The sequence below is a fragment of the Lampetra planeri genome, chromosome 10, assembly GCF_965212315.1.
Source record: "Lampetra planeri chromosome 10, kcLamPlan1.2.h2, whole genome shotgun sequence".
NCBI lineage: Eukaryota > Metazoa > Chordata > Hyperoartia > Petromyzontiformes > Petromyzontidae > Lampetra > Lampetra planeri.
The window spans coordinates 742158-758174 of NC_136116.1; the positions used below are offsets into that span (position 1 = coordinate 742158).

At 56.8% G+C, this 16017-nt stretch overlaps 1 pseudogene across 1 annotated transcript in view; it reads right to left on the reverse strand.

Moving 5' to 3' along the window:
• The window catches only part of LOC144721120 (kalirin-like), a 92949-nt pseudogene that overhangs the window by 5244 nt on the left and 71688 nt on the right, over positions 1–16017 (reverse strand). Inside the window, exons 36-53 of the transcript XR_013585841.1 lie at positions 15014–16013; positions 12006–12196; positions 11219–11285; positions 10996–11099; positions 9704–9773; positions 9395–9484; positions 8884–8976; positions 8721–8771; positions 8104–8181; positions 7339–7530; positions 5577–5766; positions 3993–4870; positions 2758–3036; positions 2323–2437; positions 1953–2012; positions 1524–1551; positions 789–951; positions 108–229 (exon numbers count right to left, since the gene is read on the reverse strand). The product of XR_013585841.1 is annotated as a kalirin-like (transcript). The remainder of the gene's footprint in view (positions 1–107; positions 230–788; positions 952–1523; positions 1552–1952; positions 2013–2322; positions 2438–2757; positions 3037–3992; positions 4871–5576; positions 5767–7338; positions 7531–8103; positions 8182–8720; positions 8772–8883; positions 8977–9394; positions 9485–9703; positions 9774–10995; positions 11100–11218; positions 11286–12005; positions 12197–15013; positions 16014–16017) is intronic.

Genomic DNA, 16017 nt, shown 5'->3' on the forward strand with positions numbered 1-16017 from the left:
GACCACGGGGAGCCGCTCAGTCTTCTTGTTTGATGACGGACGGAGCATCGCACAAAAATAATAAATGAAGTGCGTCGCGGAAGAGGAGGGAGGAGGAATGGGCGTACCCTGCACGCGGAGCGTTGCCGACGAGGTGGAGGCTCCCACGTCGTTGCTGGCCACGCAGGAGTAGAGGCCGCCGTCTTGCGGCATCACGCTGTGGATCTTGAGCGTCGCCTCCCCGGAGTCACTGCCGGCCGCGACACCACGACCTCTCAGCACACGCCCCCCGCTCGGCCGCCACCCCTGCCCTCTCACACTCTTTTCCTTTTCACCAATTTTATTCGAACCCTGGTGAAATGGGCCACCAGGCCCTCTCAGCATAAGCCGCTCCTACAAGTGGAATTGATGCGATTCCACATGACGGTGGGAAATGTAAACAATTGGGTGGAAACTTTTTATTGTGACGCTTTACCGAGGAGTTGTGTACGATCACCGTGGCGTTGGAGCAGGGGGTGTGCAGCCTTTTCGTTATTCGTGCTCTTGGTGTCGTGTCTCAACAGTGAGGAGAGTAACACCGCCTTGTTTCTCAGGACAGCCCCAAAATATGACACTACAAAACTACTTCTGAAATCCCCAAAGGGATTCCTGCTCAAATGAGCAAGAAAACGGTGCTGATCTCTGGCTTACAGCTGCGAGCCAGCAGGAGAAATTCCACACTGTTGACTTCCTCACAAAGTGGCGATCAATTAATCGACTGGTGCCGGGTGTGCGGGAGGTGAAGGCCAGCTGTGCGCGGCGGCGCTCACCTGTACGCGAGCGTGTACTTGTTGCTGGGAGTGATGTTGGCCTGTCCTGGGCCCCGCCATACCACGGTGGCGCGCGGGCGGCCGCACACCTTGCACCGCAGGGTGGCTGTCTCGCCAATACCACAACTTGTATCCTGCACGGGGTGAAGGAACTCCGGGGCAACTGCACGACAACAACGACAGTGACAACAACAACGACAGTGACAACAATGACAACTACTACGACGACCGCAACAACGAAACAACAAGACGCTGCCGCTAGATTTGAGCTGTGTGCGGTGAACTCCAGACACACACGGGGGTTCATCTATACCAGCTGTCTAAGTGAACAGAATCCAATCATCGTCATCAGCCATGATCCATCCACTGCTGGATGAAGGCCTCCCCAAGCTGCCGTCACCTCTCACAATCTTGCGATTAAACAATACACCCAGCACCTGCACATCAACTAATCCAATCGCTCCATCTCCTCGGTGGACGTCCTCTCCGACGTGTTTCATTCTTGGGCTGCCACTCCGTTATGATTCTTGACCATCGTCCCTTCTAGCTGTGACGTATCCTGCCCAAGCGCAGACTTTTCTTAAAAATTAGAATTTTGCCTTTAACCTGCATTTGTTCTCTCCAGGTAACTCCTAAGCATGCATCTCTCCGTGTTTCATTGAACACACTTATCAAGTACAACATTTTGTGACAACGGGATTGGTGAAAATATGACGTGGCGAATATTTGGCTCACCTTCGTAAATGACGTTTGGATTCAGCAACTGAAAAATAAAAAGATGGAGATAAAAGTCAGGCTTCGGAATGCGCACTGAGAGACACCAGCTCTTCGTCACACGGAGATGGGGAGCAGAGTTACATCCCAGCAGCGCAGGTGCTCACTCGTAATGGAACGGGCTGCCGTGCTGAGCAGCGATGATATCCGCGACCGGGCCGAGCTTCCTAAGTGCCAGATAACTATTTCTGGCGAAGTCTATCCACCCAAGCAGAGCCTGCTGTCAAGAGATACAGCAGCAGACACTGCTGCACATTCCCCCGACCCCACCAAACACAGCCCTCCACAGGAACCGACGTTAGGGGTGATGAGATTAGTCGCGTTGCTGTGGATAGAGTGCTGTTATGGCGAGGGCGGCCGTGCTGTGGTTAGGGTTGTTAGTGTCGCTACCTCCACATTAGTGTTAGGCTGGGTCTCGTCCCACTCGCAGTCGGGAGAGACAGGAGAGTCCTGCCAGCAGCGTCCGCACAGCAGGAGGCAGGAGGCAACGGGGAGGTTGGAGTGGTAAGGAGGCAAAGAGACAGGCAGACAGGCACACACACAGGCAGTAACCGACACAGACAGGCAGACAGAGCTACTAACGAGCCGATTAGGGACAGACACGCAGTGTGCTCACAGTGGCAAAAACGATGCAGGCCCGATATTAACGATTCTAGTTCAAGGCAGTAAATCCAGATGTGTTAGTACGGAAAAAACAGATGGAGAACAAGACTTTAGTTCTGATAACATTCCCAGGTGAGCCCTCTGTTTCACTCCCCACCTTGACGATGACGCGGTGAGGGTCGCGGCTCTTGTGTGGAGACTCGTCCGAGCGACCTTCGCCCCGACTCTCCCTCCGGCGCAACCGGAACGCAGCGTGCCACGACGGGGACTTCCTGTGAAGCGACCAGCACCATGACACATTCACAATCACACACAACAACAGTCATACACAACAACAGTCAACACAGCACACACACACACAGAGCACACACATAACAACAACTCACACACAGCACAAACTTACACAACACACACCGACAACACACAGAATGCGCACAGAATAAACAGAAATCGCACCTCCGATTAGCACGGTTGGCTACGTACGGTGCGAAAGAAGTTCAACATACATATATACTATCATGGCACCCTCCCCATTGCCCCCGTCCCCATTTCCCCATCCCCGTGGACCCCCCACACTGCGACGTAGCCTCACCTGACTCCGTATTCGCTGGAGACCTCCCTAGCGGCGCTGCCGCTGGAGCCTTGCCCCGCGTGGCCCAGCACGTGGCCCGGAATCCAGCCCTCCGCGGCGGGGCAGGTGGGGGGTGGCGGCGCGGTACACCAGGTAGAGGTTCTGCTGGTTGGTAGCCAACACCTGCACCACCTCGCCCTGGGCCACGCTCACCTCGTCCTCGCGCACGGCGCGGTAATCGGCCGTCACCAACATGCAGGCGCCGCCGCCGCCAGAGCTCCCGGTGTCCTCCCCCTGGGACTGCAGGCGCCGGCAGGCGGACATTAGCAGAGTCTCGCTCTTACACAAATACCGGCGTCCGCACATGAGGCCTTTTGAGCCATCTCCCTATCAGATTGTTCTTCTGTCGCTGCTGCTACTACTATCAGATTCGCTTGTTGATTCCTCCACCCACGGTGAGGGCTCTGTCTACCAGACACCGACTGCTTTGTCTCACCTACGCTGTGTTAAACCACTACACTGCAGGACCCAACAACACGCTCACCCACTTACTCACCCACTTACTCACCCAATCACCAAACCTACTCACTCTCTTACTCACCCACTCACACCTACTCATTACTCACACTGCTTTTTCCCTCTCCCTGCTCCACCATAGAATTGCCCTCCCATGATCTCTTCCCAAGCTTACTCAATTCAAACTAAAACTAAACTATATATTTAGTGACGTTTTAACACGTAGGGCCCATTGAGCTATATAACTCATTTTCAGCAGTGACCTGGCCACAAATGATAGCTCAACGAAGTGGCTTATCACGTGGAAATTAATCGCAGCCAATACTCCCAACGCACATTTATAAATCCAGAGGGAACAACCTAAGGACCCAGAGAAAAATCCAAGCGACCACGGGGAGAACATGCAAACTCCAAATATACAGGTGTCAGGGTTGGGATCGAACCCACGACATCCTGTATACCAGGCGAGGTAGTTAACATCTCAAGAAACATGTTAAATCTTAGCTATTAGGACTTTTGATCGTGATGTTTGTTGCTGGTCGTATGGCATTTTTAGCCTTTGCTCGGCAACTTGTAAAAAAAGAAACACGATAGTCTAAAACTCTCGCAGGTCTGACTTCGGTACGGCATACAGTTTCACGACACATACGGCTCACGTGAGCTGCAGAGAAGCAGAGAACACACGCACAACGTGTGTGAGTTTACAATGGATACGGGGTGTGCGTGCATCCGCCACTCACCCCGGTGCTCTGCAGCGAGTGCTCGCTGGTGGTGGAGCAGTTGCTGAGTCTGTCCGCATCACGGCCAGAAGGTGGCCGCCTAGCGCGCCGCGGCAGCGAGTCCCCGTCGCCGGGAAAGCTGAACACCCCATGCCGGTTGGCCGGCGACGCTGGGTCCGTGCTCCAGAAAGAGGTTTTGCCGGAGCTGGAGGAGGGGCTGGGTGGAGGAAAGGGGCTCAACGGGGGCAGCGACAGGTCCCTGGGGAGACGGGCCGGGGAGGAGTACGTGGAGCAGAGAGGGGACCCCCCGTCTGGCGGAGGACTGCCCGGTGGCGGCTTGCCCTGGGGCATGGCGTTTCCAACGCCCTGCACGCCGCGCGTCTCGGCCTCCTCCAGGCTCGTGCCTGAGCCGGACGAGCCATGCAGGCCGCTGTCCGTTCTCCGAATGCTGCCGTGCGGGACTTCCGTGGCCCCCGCTCGCTCCTTGGGCTCCCCGCCAGCGCCGGGTGACAGCAACGCTGGGGCCGAGCCCTTGTGCTCCAGCCCGCTCGGCGAGCGCAGCATGGGAAAGCCGGAGTTGTGGCCGACGGCCTCGCCGCCGGACCCCACTGTTCCCGCGGACGATGCGCCCGTGATAGGGCCGTCGCTTTCTTTTAAGCTCAGGTGGTTGAGCGCCGGCAGAGAGGTGTTCCGCCCGACAGGGGAGGGGGCCTCTTCAGCCCCGGAACCCTTGACCGTCGCTGCACCCCCTCCGCTGTAGGCAGCCATGGAGGAGAGGGGACGAGGGGAGGCGCCGACTCCGGGCACGGGGGAGGACCCCGCAGGTGGGCGCAACCGGCCCAGGCTGTTGTAGTTGCCGTTGCCCTGGCTCCTCTGGTACTCGATGGGCGATACGAGCGCTGCGGAGAAAAGGGACGCGGGCGAACATCGTTAAGAGCGAGCGCCGTGTGTGAGCGCCGGTCTGCTGAGAGGCCGGCGGGCTGCGGGGTAAATGTTCAACTTGCAATCATAGCAAAAGAGATGTGTCCATCTCAAGGAACTTGCAGGGGAAGTATTTTAATTTATGAATAAAAAATAAACACAAGCGAAACATCAAGGCAAGTGCGGTATGTGGGGAAGGGACTCGGCAGACGTGACCATGCTGGAAACACGAAGAGAATTTGAAGGTCGTGAGTTTGCTGGGGAGTTTCTTTTTTTACAAGTGCGTATGACGCTCTCTGCCACGTGGCGCACTGCGGTCACTAGCAATACAAAATAAAAAGTAAAAGTGCACAAAAAAGCGTGGAGAGATGCATGGTTGGAATTGCACCGAGGCGCAGAGAGGAAGACGTGGATCAGAGAATCTACGCAGGTTAATGACAGCAACCAAACCGTTAAGGCTTGGGCAGGAAGCGTCATGAGAAAGGACGATGGACGACTGATAACGGAGCGGCGGCCAAGGAGCGGAACGTGTCCAAGAGGCCGTCCACCGAGGAGATGGAGTGACGACATTGGTGCGTGTGCAGGTGCCGGAAGGATTATTGTGTTGCAGGATGGTGAGAGATGGTGATGGCAGTGTGGGGTGGACTGGTCTCGGCTCGTGACACCACTGGAGTTGCTTCTTGCCTTTGAGGAAGTTGTGCTGCGTCTCAAGGAGCTGGGAGAGTTCATGCACCCAGGTCTGCCGCGCCTCGGGGCTCGACGCCTGCAGCAGGTAACGCTCGCCGCCCCCCGAGCCGCCACCGCCGCTCCGCCACGCCACCGCAAACTTACACGGGTCGCCCTCCACGTCCATCTGCAGGGCCAGCTGGCTTATCTGTCGGCGCAACGCGGGGGAGGGGGGGGCACAACGGCACTCGTTTGGGGGGGGGGGCGCAGCAGCTGGCGGACTGGTGTGCCGGCGGCACGCGGTGTTGTGGCGCAGCGTTGTGGCACCGTCTTGGTTTTCCCTCTGCATCGTCGAGGACCGTCGCTTGCGACCGAGAGACGGTGGAGCGAGAAGGCCGATTGAGCCTGATGAAGGGGTGACGATCGAGCGGTCGGGCGGCTTGGATATCGACCCGCGATAGCCAACGCGATGAGAGTAACTGAGAGTCTCTGGCACGCGATCCTAATTTATTGGTTGCGTGGTTACGGCAGGAACGCCGCACAATCGCGTTGTTCGTTGAGATGTAACGATACGAATGCTTCCCACGCAGCCATGACTAATCCCAGCTCCGCACGAGTGCAGGTGACACCCTGCTCGTTTACTTGATCTGAAAATCTTCTGCAGATTAAAAAAGAAAAGATTTCCCTGCTCACGGGAATTAACATCAGACTGTGGGCTCAATGACGTGAAAGCTAATCATCCGTAATTATACAGCCTAAACAAACGCAGCAGCTATCTGCAGTTACGTTCATATCGGCGCGACTACGGGGGGGGGGGGCACTTCCAGCACTTGGCGTGCTGCATCAAGCGTCGCAGGTGTCGAAAGGATTGATTGTTTAGGAGTAGTGTAGGGTCGTGCTCAGTTTGACAACCCAAGTGTTTCCATTTACACCACTCAGCCCCGAAACACATGGTAAAATAAGACAACCAGTGTGCACACATCTCTGCACGAGATGACGAACACCCCTCATCTGCAGGATTATTGCTAAGTGGCATAATTTAATTGAAATGTGTAAAGCAACCACATTATGCAGCACAAGTAACGTGAACCGCCCGACATCTGCACCAAATCTCCGCTGAAGCTCGGTGATGCGCAGTGCACGTGGTGCGGCCGGCTCTGACACTGAGATGAAAGCAGACGCCACTAATCCAATAACGGAGCATGACGTACGCAGTACGGGCGCACCCAGCGTGTGTGTGGGAAGCAGTGGTGAACTCGAGTTGTTGGGGTTGTGGTGCAGTGCGCTACCACTGCGCCCCAAACTCCAGCTCGATTTCTGCTCGGTGTCGAATATCTAAACCGGTCCTGGGCCTCTTCTAGATCAACTCAGCCTTAAATGAATACCTGGTGCGGTGTGTAAACACTAGTAATGGGAACACAAAGGTAGCCTGGCGTGGCGTCGTGCTAACCACACCACCCACTCATGTGCCATGTTGCCCTTCATAGGTTCTCGCAAACAGCATTACACCAATAACCTGTTAGTGGCTATAGGGGGATCTTTGTACGTGTGCCGTGGGTGTGTTTGAGGAGTGTGGTGAGTGCGCATGTGGAGCATGTGCATGTGGCATGTGTGAAGTGAAGATGTAGGCAGTGGGTAAGTGTAGAATGTGCAGTGAAGAGATTTGCGGTGAGTGTGTACGCTCAGCATGTACGTGCAGTACGTGCAGTACGTGCGGTACGTACGGCGGGCGTGCGTGCGCGTGTGTGGGTGGTGAGGGTGACGCGACCACGGTGCCTGCCTTGATGCTGTGCTTGAAGAGGAACCCTGGCAGGGAGAAGCCGCGCTTGCGGTCCAGTGGCTCGCTGAAGATGAGGATTTGCTCAAAGAGGAAGAGGCGGCGCTCCTTGCTCCGCGCGAGCAGCCCGGCATCTGTCTGGCTCACGAGCAGCGTGTCCTGCAGCACCAGGCGGCCCTGGGCCGTCAGCTTCCCCTGCCGAGAGGAAGTGGGTGTCGGAGGTGACGAACATCCTGAACACCGTCTGTGACACCCCGAGTATCGCAGGGCTTTTGCCTCCCTCCTAACTCTACGATCCGGCAGGCACAACAGTTTAACCCTCCCGAGGGATCAAACCCACACAGGCACTCTCACTCAGACACAGAGCTGCTTCAGCATGGAACTATCTCCCAGAACAACCCACTCGTGTCGCCAGTCCCAGCCAATTTACATGAACCGGTCGTGTGTACCACTTACTTCTGTATTTATGTGTGTGTTTGACTGGGTGTGGTATTCATTGTATTAATGCAAACTGCATAATTAATATATTTAGAATGTAACACAATACCCTGGTTACAATTGCAAACAAGACGTTCCAAACCAGATGTTCCGGCTCAAGGGATTTTCCAGGTGAAATATTGTAGAAAATAAAAAAGATGAAATGTAAGCCCCATGCTCGCTTCACGTGTTACATGCGACACAGCGCGGGGGTCTGGGTTTGGGAGAAAACGTTCGTCCGCGAAGATCAACGGAGAGGGCAGGCGACCACGTGGGGCGACGCGCGCTCACCTCGAATCCCTGCAGCCGCCCCACGGTCATCATGTCGTTGCATCGCTTGGGCACCACGCACATCACCTCCACCGCTCTCTGCAAGGAAAGGGGATGGCGCCAATGGTGAGACGGGGCACATTGCACCACTCTCCAGAAATAGACACGAGCCGGGCCCCGCGACTGGGACCGAGCTGCGTTTGATGGAGCCGCCCTCCTCCTTCGCGCCGCGGCAGGCCGCAGCGCTTTACACCTGCCAAGCGACTAACATCACACCTCGCCTCAACATGCTAAAAAGGGCACCCCCCAGAGCTAGCTGCCCCTGTGGAGCACGAAATAATTTCAGCACCTGACCTGCAAGTGGGCATTGGTCTACCAGTAGTGTAATCCCAATTGCGTAGTTTTGCAGATAACTTTTAGAATTCGGCAAATTTGGAAAGTGACGCCAGCACACAATGGCGGTGTCTCTTAGAAGGACATTGCAGGATCTTGAACGTCCACCATAGAGCAGACGGCGCGTATCTTATGGTAAATAGCCCCACAATATTAACCAGGGTGGCCCGCCGGATTCAAATCACAGACCACTGCAACAAGCGTCAAACATGCTACCGCTGGGCAGGCCCAGGAGTGGCTCTCACCTCCAGTTCAACAGTGTCCAGCTCCGCCCGACGTGTGTACTTGAGGAAGTCCTGCACACAGGGAAGCGACATCGCGTGAGATTCTGGAGGAGACTACACACGCCACGGCCGATTGTTTTTTTGTGTGTGATTCAAGTCGGCAGCGTCTCGCTAGCTGCTACACCTTGAGAAGCAGTTGGTACTTCATGATGCGCTGCACGGGCTTGATGAGCAGGTCGGTGAGCTGCAGCCGGTGGCCCATGCGCTGCTTGAGGTCCTGCGAACAAACGCACGCACACCAGCTCAACAGGAGAATCAGCTGATCTGTGGGGTTAGACATGTGGGATTATCCTCTGGGGTGGCAGGGTTGTGCAGTGGTAGCACTGGTGCCTCTCAGCAAGAAGGGCCTGGGTGTGATTCCCGACTTGGGCACCTGTCCGTGTGGAGTTTGTATGTTCTCCCCCTGTTCTGCGTGGGTTTCCTCCCAGAACTAAAGAAACCACACAATGTAACTGGTATTGGCCAAAACATCCCAATGCTGATATATTACCTTCAATTTAAAATTGCAGATAATTTTTCATTTTCCCCCCAAACATTACCACAAAACTTGTCAGGACCCTCCTGAACAATAGTATTGAGTCTCAGGCTTTGCTGGGTAAAATCACATAATAATAAAATGATGATGATATCCTAACCTCGAAGTAGGTGTCTATGTACTCGGAGACGATGTGCTCCGACTTGGGCTTGTTCTGGCAGTACACGATGTACATGTGCAGCCTCCGCTCCTGCAGCACACGCACACACATGCACGCACACACGCACGCACACACATGCACGCATACACATGCACGCAGACATGCACGCAAACACGCACGCACACACACACACACACACGTACCACACACGCGTCAAAGTGAACGAAACGAAGCAGTGCCAGGTGGAGATGGAAGCGACGAACAAACGAAATGGATATTGAGAGATAGAGAGCACGCGTGAGGACTCACGTGCTTAATGAAGAGGGAGGCCAGTCTCTCTGGCTGCTCCAGGCTCTTCTGTAGCTCCGCCAAGAAAAATCTAGGGTGGGAAAACGAAAGCACAAAGCATAGAGAGAGAGGGATTCGTGGGTGAGCGCACAGCAGCCTCATTGGCATCCCTCACTTCACACGGAGCCGACGCGGTGGCCCCACGGTGGGGTCAACGTGGTGGTGGTGGCCCCACGGTGAGGTCAACGTGGTGGTGGTGGCCCCACGGTGGGGTCAAGGTGGTGGTGGTGGCCCCACGGTGGGGTCAAGGTGGTGGTGGTGGCCCCACGGTGGGGTCAAGGTGGTGGTGGTGGCCCCAAGGTGGGGTCAAGGTGGTGGTGGTGGCCCCAAGGTGGGGTCAAGGTGGTGGTGGTGGCCCCAAGGTGGGGTCAAGGTGGTGGTGGTGGCCCCAAGGTGGGGTCAAGGTGGTGGTGGTGGCCCCAAGGTGGGGTCAAGGTGGTGGTGGTGGCCCCAAGGTGGGGTCAAGGTGGTGGTGGTGGCCCCAAGGTGGGGTCAAGGTGGTGGTGGTGGCCCCACGGTGGGGTCAAGGTGGTGGTGGTGGCCCCAAGGTGGGGTCAAGGTGGTGGCCCCACGGTGGGGTCAAGGTGGTGGTGGTGGCCCCACGGTGGGGTCAAGGTGGTGGTGGTGGCCCCAAGGTGGGGTCAAGGTGGTGGTGGTGGCCCCAAGGTGGGGTCAAGGTGGTGGTGGTGGCCCCAAGGTGGGGTCAAGGTGGTGGTGGTGGCCCCAAGGTGGGGTCAAGGTGGTGGCCCCACGGTGGGGTCAAGGTGGTGGTGGTGGCCCCAAGGTGGGGTCAAGGTGGTGGCCCCACGGTGGGGTCAAGGTGGTGGTGGTGGCCCCACGGTGGGGTCAAGGTGGTGGTGGTGGCCCCAAGGTGGGGTCAAGGTGGTGGCCCCACGGTGGGGTCAAGGTGGTGGTGGTGGCCCCACGGTGGGGTCAAGGTGGTGGTGGTGGCCCCACGGTGGGGTCAAGGTGGTGGCCCCAAGGTGGGGTCAAGGTGGTGGCCCCACGGTGGGGTCAAGGTGGTGGTGGTGGCCCCACGGTGGGGTCAAGGTGGTGGTGGTGGCCCCACGGTGGGGTCAAGGTGGTGGTGGTGGCCCCACGGTGGGGTCAAGGTGGTGGTGGTGGCCCCACGGTGGGGTCAAGGTGGTGGTGGTGGCCCCACGGTGGGGTCAAGGTGGTGGTGGTGGCCCCACGGTGGGGTCAAGGTGGTGGTGGTGGCCCCACGGTGGGGTCAAGGTGGTGGGTGGCCTTACTCGCGGTGCCAGTCGTAGATCTGCAGGATGTTGCCAAACACGATGCGGTCCTTTCCCTTCATGTCGTCTGGCACGCCCTCCTCCTTCATGTGCGCCATGTATCCCTGCCAAGATGCACGCACGCACGCACGCACTTACATACAGCGGGCTGTAGGAGAGGGAGTGGGGAGAGAGGGAGTCAAGTGGTGGGGGGGGTGGAGGTGGCAGTGATCGAGTGGCTCACCTCCACCACGAGGCCGAGGTCGCGCACGTAGTCTGCCTCCGTGTCCACCAGCTCCTTCAGCACCAACCTACACACACACAGGCACGCAGGTGAACACACACAGAGGAACGCGTGTGAAGAGGAAAGATAAGAAATCCCCCACAGAGCTTCGACAGCGTTGGGGCAAGTGCTATGAGGGAATAGATGGCCAGCACCCCACACCTAGCCGCTTTTGTCTCCCCAGTGGCGATGTTTTCACATCACACTAGGTACTCAGTTGAGGCTGAGATGACATAAGGGAAACCCAGGACTGGTTCAGAAAACTGTCACTAGCTTTGGCCTTGAGCGGGTTCGTTGTGTAGCATGCTAATTGCTGCACTACGGCTCGCCACAAACACATAGGCACGCACACAAAACTGCGCAATTGAACACAAAGTGAGGCCATGTGCAAGCCGCACCCCGGTAGGTAATGTCTACCAGTGGGTACGTGTTGGCGGGGAGTGAGAAGCGGCTGGATCGCACAAATGTTGCCAACTCCCTTCCTGTGGGCGTCGAGGAGTAGCCGCACCCTGGCTTGCCAGGAGAAGGCGGCCCAGCAACTTGAGTACTGATATAATCTGTCCTTTCTGTATGGGATTGAGCGTTTCCCTCTCGCATGTGTGGATTTGCTCCCACAAGTATAAACAATCATTTATCGGCTCAAAATTGCGGAGATTGGCCAATTGCGTAAGATTCAGATTGCATGGACGATGACGACGACGACGCAAAACAAAACTCAAGATTTGTGTTATTATTATTGTGACTGTACCGGCGCTGCTCTAGCACCCGACCGCTGGGGCACACAGGCGCGGGCGAGGACGGGGAGGCGGCACCCGGTGAGGGGGGCGCCCCCCCCGCCATCTTCGGTCCCAGTGAACTTGGCCGCTCCTCCGCACCCTGTGAACACGCACGCACACACGCACACACGCACACACGCACGCACACACGCATGCGAGGATCCTCCCGTCAGTCCGGTGAGCAGCTGGAGCCACGGCAGGTGGTGGCGGCGGTGCTTAGCGACCAGCGTGGCGCATGGGAGAGTGCGGAACCACGCCCGGCCACCATTGTTACATCAGTTCAGCAGCTGCTGCTGACAGCGCACCTGAACAGGTGTCTGAAATTGAAAGTGTTTACTTGTAGGAAAGCTAATGTCAGCTACAAATCCCATGCGCACTTGAGAACGGAAACAAATTTCTGGCCACACCTGGTCCCCCCTCCCATTACCCACGACACCACGAAACATAAAACGCCCCCCCCCCCCCACTCATGAGGTGATGAAAGAGTTTGTGGTCGCAACTCAACCCAGGAATTGCGGTGAATGTAGAATCTCAAGTGGCCGCAGCAGTCACATGGCCAAATTACAGCATGCATGACTAATACGAAGGATTTTATACATGAATCATGAACCTAAAGAGTTTTGCAATCGGTTAATCGATGCATCATCACATGCCTGTTACACGCACATATATGTCTATCCAGGGACAGAGTGAGCGAGTGTACATGCCTACTGTTCCATCTCATCCATGCTGTGTTCAACCACCACACCGCTGGTCACAACGCTACCCTCTCTGCTTCATGCTTCGCACTGCTCCACTTTAGAGTTCCCTCCCATCGTCTCTTATCCCATGCTCCTATAATCAGTTTTCTTGCTTCAAAGACACGTGTTACCTCTGTGTCTATTACAACTTCAATCGTGTTGCTTGTTGCTGGATGATTCACTGTTTGGGCCTGTGCTCATCAACTGTATATAAAATAACAATTAGAGACAAAAAGCCTGACATAGAGACAGAGCCGATTCCTCCTCTCTGTGCTGCCTTCAGCGAGACGGGAGAGCGGAGACTCAGACCAGCCACGTATTCCCACCGCACCCCGCGAGTGATTACGATCGCGACGGGCAGCTGTGACACTTACTGAGCGGGAGGGATCGCCGGCCGGGGTTCGGGCCTCCCCACAGGAGGCAGGGACAGACAGGTAAGCGGGCTGCAAGAGCAGGCAGGAGGAGGGAAACGGGCAGCGCAGGGTAAGGGCCATCAAGTGGGGTCGAGTTGAGGGCAAAGGTGGGAGCGGGGGTGGAGGCAGAGGTGTGCACAGGAAGGGGATCACTCGCCCATCAGAATCGTCACTGCAAGAAGAGCTCAACGATCAGAGGAAACGGCAGCAGGGACAAGGAGAGGGTGAACTCGTGGAAGCATCGCTCACGGCTTCCTCGCCAGGGAGAGGGAAAGGCATTCAAACCAAACACACGTCCCTCTGTGAAGGCTGTGCCGCCACACACACGCGGCGCAGCAGAGGGGCGCACGTCTGTGTGGGTGCGAGTGCGTGGCGGGCGAGTGTGCTAGCACGTGTACAAGCGTGTGCATTAGCGTGTGCGCAGTAGTCAGCATTCATTTGTCGACGCGCCGGCGTGCACAAATACCACGCAGCTCTGTGTTTACGGCTGTATCGCTGCGCATGTGTTGTGTGCGTCCGTGAGTGAGCGAGCGAGTGAGTGGTTGTTGAACGAGCGAGCGAGTAGTTGTTGAGTGAGCCTGTGTCGTGGGAGTTGAGCGAGCGAGTGCGTGCGTGTGCGTTGGGATGAGACCCAGCGACAGCGGTGCTGGGCAGTGGGGCTCACCGGACGGCTGGGCCGGAGCTAGATCGCACGCAGCCCAGCAGAGGCAGCGGAGGGGGGTGGGGAGCGGGGGCTCGGGGGGATGAGGGCAGGAGAGGGCATGCGGGGTGGGGCACGGTGGGGTGTGCGGTGGCAGCAGAAATGAGAAGAACAGCGCCATGCGGGGGGTGTAGGGCAGACCTATGACCAGATTGACATTCACACTCATACACACATAAATAAACACACTCATGCACGCCACACAGATGCATACTCACGCAACCCACTGTATACTAAGCACACTCATACAGGATGCACACACATAAACATACACACTTAAAGGCAGTCCACACTCATGCATAAAGATAGAGATCCCCCATATAGCCTGAACAGACTTGTGGGGCAAATGCTGTTAGCGAGTAGCACCAATGAAGGTCGGCACGGTGGCCAGCACCATGCCCAACCGCCTTTGTTTCCCCAGTGGCGATGTTTGCATATTGTACCATTTTGAGGCCGAGTCGACCTAGGGAAGGCCCAGCACCAGTTCAGATAATCGCCACTGGTTTTGGCCGTGAGCGAGAATCAAACTCAGGTCGCCGGGTTCGTAGCGTAGCGCTACCTCACTCATGCACAACACGCATACTCACGCACACTCCCATACACTGCACGTACACACACCATCCACTCATGCACACGACTTGTACAAGCAAACACACTCGCTTTAAAATCTGAAAGTACTGCAAGTGAAGGTGTAGTCTCCCGAACAGGATAATAAATACTTTCTGCCTTGAGAAGCTGACTGCCAGGATCGGACACCGCTAGCCCTGGCCTGGCTCGTGCCTTCAGCTCGAGGGGATTTATCACTGGGGTTGAGAGGCTTCTGCTGAAACTGGCCCTTCACGTTCTGGACTGGACGTTGTGACGAGCAGAAACGAGCCGAGCGGCCCTCGACGCCGATGCACTGAGATTTTTTTTTATTTTAGTCAAAAATGTCCTTTAAATAAAAAAAACACGTAGAATGGAATGATAAATATGAGTGGAACTCAAAACCCTGAGAATGCACAAGACAGCAGTAAATTCCTCATCATCACAGTCTTCACATCCTCTTTTGGTGCGAGCTGGTCATGTGACTAAGGACTGAGGTCCGTGCATCGAAAACTCAAAACGCTCGTCTCTCCACTCGTCACCGCGCTCGTCACCACACTCGTCACCACACTCGTCACCACACTCGTCACCACACTCGTCACCGCGCTCGTCACCACACTCGTCACCACACTCGTCACCGCACTCGTCACCGCGCTCGTCACCACACTCGTCACCGCGCTCGTCACCGCGCTCGTCACCGCACTCGTCACCGCGCTCGTCACCACGCTCGTCACCACACTCGTCACCACACTCGTCACCACACTCGTCACAACACTCGTCACCACGCTCGTCACCACGCTCGTCACCACACTCGTCACAACACTCGTCACCACGCTCGTCACCACGCTCGTCACAGCGCTCGTCACCGCGCTCGTCACAACACTCGTCACCGCGCTCGTCACCACACTCGTCACCGCGCTCGTCACCACACTCGTCACCACACTCGTCACCACACTCGTCACAACACTCGTCACCACGCTCGTCACCACGCTCGTCACAGCGCTCGTCACCGCGCTCGTCACCACACTCGTCACCACACTCGTCACCGCGCTCGTCACCGCGCTCGTCACCGCGCTCGTCACCGCACTCGTCACCGCACTCGTCACCGCGCTCGTCACCGCGCTCGTCACCACACTCGTCACCACACTCGTCACCACACTCGTCACCACACTCGTCACCGCGCTCGTCACCACACTCGTCACCGCGCTCGTCACCACACTCGTCACCGCGCTCGTCACAGCACTCGTCACCACACTCGTCACCACACTCGTCACCACACTCGTCACCACGCTCGTCACAGCGGTCGTCACCACACTCGTCACCACACTCGTCACCACACTCGTCACCGCACTCGTCACCGCGCTCGTCACAGCACTCGTCACCACACTCGTCACCACACTCGTCACCACACTCGTCACCACACTCGTCACCGCGCTCGTCACAGCACTCGTCACCACACTCGTCACCACGCTCGTCACCACACTCGTCACCACACTCGTCACCACACTCGTCACCACACTCGTCACCGCGCTCGTCACCACACTCG